We start from the raw sequence: 2,685 nt of genomic DNA, 5'->3' as shown, positions 1-2,685 counted from the left end.
AAAAAAAAAAAAAATTCTGATCATTTACTCACCCTCATGCCGTACCAAATTTAAACCTGTATGAGTTTCTTTCTTCAGTTGAATACAGAAGATATTTAGAAAAATGTAGCTATTGACTTTCACAGTATATATATATATATATATATATATATATACACACATACACACATTTATTTTTTCATACTGTACCAAACATACAGGTTTGGAGCGACGTGAGGGTGAGTAAATGTTGACAAAATGTTAATTTTTGAGTGAACTTCAAGATCTTCAAGCCCCTTTAAGATCAAATTAATGTAGTAATACTTTGAGAAATTATGATAATAATGTCTAAGCATAATGACATTAAAATAGCAATAGTTTGAAAATAGTCAACATTTTGAAAAAAGTTGTAGTAAATAATAAAATAAATAAAATAGTTAATTATTAAAATAGAAAAAATATATAGTTAATGAAAAAAAATTTTTTAGAAATATAATTACGAGAATAAAGTCATAGCATATTTTGGAAAAAATATAAATAAAATAACAAGAATAAAGTCATAGCTTTATAAGATTAAAGTCTATGTGTGTCTAAATACGTAAGGGATAATGTAGCTACATCCAGCCGGTTGTTATCGCAGAATAACCCCCGACAGGGTGATCAGGACCCTGACGCAAACCCCGACGGCTACTTGCCACATAAGTAAATAAATAGACACGAAATATTGATTTGAGTTGAAATATTTGAATGCAAAGCTTCCGTGAAGACAGCAGTTGCGAGCAAGCAGCAAGTTCTAACTAGACGGACATTTAAGGGATACGGTGCAGTTACACGACATTTCACCACATAAATAATTATGGCGATAAAAGGTTTAAGACGAAACGGTTTTAAAATCTTACCAGTTTGTTAGTTATCTTATAATCCATTACAGCGTACAAAACAATCGTAGCAAAATGGCAGCAGCTGCGTTTGTATGAAACATGAGAGCAGGTCCGCGATACCAGGACGATATAATTAAATAATTGTACACAATTTTGAATCGAGTTTTAATATTTTATTAGCTAAGCAAACGCAAAGCTTCCACCAAGAAAAAACTGTTCCTGGCAAGAGTACAGCGCTGACTTCAGTTACCCTGTGTTATTCGTTTTTACCGGTTGTTATCGAGGGATAACAGACCTCGGAATGTTGCGACTGACCAATCAGAATCAAGTATTCCACAGAGCCGTGTAATAAAATGAGAATAAATTCCAAGCCATGTAAATACAACTGACTCCGTGTTGCCTAATGATTCCGAGTAAATCTTGAGTTAACAGTTCACTGGAGGAGAAGAGTAGCAACGAATAATGACAATATCAGCCTATTCCTCAAACAAAGCTTTCATATGGCTTATAATAAAAGAGCTGCATGAAGATTCTTTTATATATGCACTTCATGTACCACAGAGGAAAGAGAGTGATACAGGTTGGTTCAGAACGACAAGGTGGTGAATAAATAATTACAGATTTTCCATTCAGTGAATCATTCCTTTTAACCCTTAAAGTTGTCAAAAAAAATATAAGGCAGAGTACTGGAGAGCGGATACTCTAACTTAATTAATGTCTTGTTTTAAAAAGACACCCTCACTGCAAATGAGTCCCATCAAAGTTCTCCCATGGCCTTAAAACAAGATCTAGTTCCAATTACTTTAGAGTGAGGAAATTATGGAAAAATTGGACTAACACTGATATCAGTTATATGGCTATTTTAATGAATTCTGCCATGTTGAGGATACAATAATTGTATTCAGAACTATCATAGCCAACACTAAATTAGTCCGTTTTGCTGATTTAAATGTTATGGTCAAAGTCTTCGGGGTCTAAATTGGTCTCAGAGGATCTTTCACAGACAATGATTGCGCTTGGCTTTTGTGATGTATCAATACAGTGATGAGATTTCTTCAGCCCGGCACAATGCACACCACTCTTGGGATGGGCCAGCTGAAAGAAAAAATATATCCTTTACCAGATAAAATTACTTTTTCCTCCTGAAAGTCAGAAAAATGATCGGAACAATGCACTATTCAAGGCATCGGACAGCAGGAGGTGTGAAAAACAAGGTAGAATAAGGTTCCCTTTTATATCCTTTTTCTCATCCCCATACACCCCACTGCTGACCAGTGCAAAAAAAAAAAAATTCCAGGTATCCTAATGTTTAAAAAAAATAACACTATTATTGGCCACTATTGAATCCAATTGCAAGCAATGCAGGTTGTAACAGATAAGGACCTGATGGAATCTGTCTTTGCACTATCTGAGCCAAAGTGGTCTCCATATGAGTCAAATGGAACGGCGACGCATTGACAATTCAAATTGGACAGCAGCTTTGCAGTCAATTCACCCTGCAATCTACATGGATCCCCCCGCCGGCAGGCCCAGACGAGATTGCATTTTATACACAAAGGCCTTCACTTTGGAAGACCCTTCATATTCACTCACAATCTAATAAAGTCCCCTGGTTTGCAAGTGTGCTAAAGAATTCACTTCAAAGTTTCTTACAAATGACAACAAAATGGAAATTAGCTTAATTATTAAAGGAACTCCGAAATGAAAAATCTGTCATTATTTACTCACCTGCATAGCATTTCAAACTCGTCTGGTGTTATTTAATCTGTGGAACACAAAAGAAAACATTTTGATGAATTTTCAGTCAGCTATTTTTCAATGACAG

The 2,685-nt window shown here is 35.1% G+C and overlaps 1 long non-coding RNA gene across 7 annotated transcripts in view; it reads right to left on the bottom strand.

Moving 5' to 3' along the window:
* Positions 1–1,737: 1,737 nt before the first annotated feature.
* LOC107694247 (uncharacterized) overlaps positions 1,738–2,685 on the bottom strand; it is a 23,000-nt gene continuing 22,052 nt past the window's right edge. For all 7 annotated transcript variants that reach the window (XR_001634837.1, XR_001634838.1, XR_001634841.1 and 4 more), the window contains 2 exons: positions 2,589–2,625; positions 1,738–1,955 (listed from right to left, as the gene is read on the bottom strand). This is a non-coding gene — a long non-coding RNA (uncharacterized LOC107694247). The remainder of the gene's footprint in view (positions 1,956–2,588; positions 2,626–2,685) is intronic.

This window comes from Sinocyclocheilus anshuiensis, unplaced genomic scaffold (assembly GCF_001515605.1).
Source record: "Sinocyclocheilus anshuiensis isolate Anshui unplaced genomic scaffold, SAMN03320099.WGS_v1.1 scaffold1316, whole genome shotgun sequence".
In the NCBI taxonomy this organism is placed as follows: domain Eukaryota; kingdom Metazoa; phylum Chordata; class Actinopteri; order Cypriniformes; family Cyprinidae; genus Sinocyclocheilus; species Sinocyclocheilus anshuiensis.
This window is presented reverse-complemented; position numbering and strand designations above follow the sequence as displayed.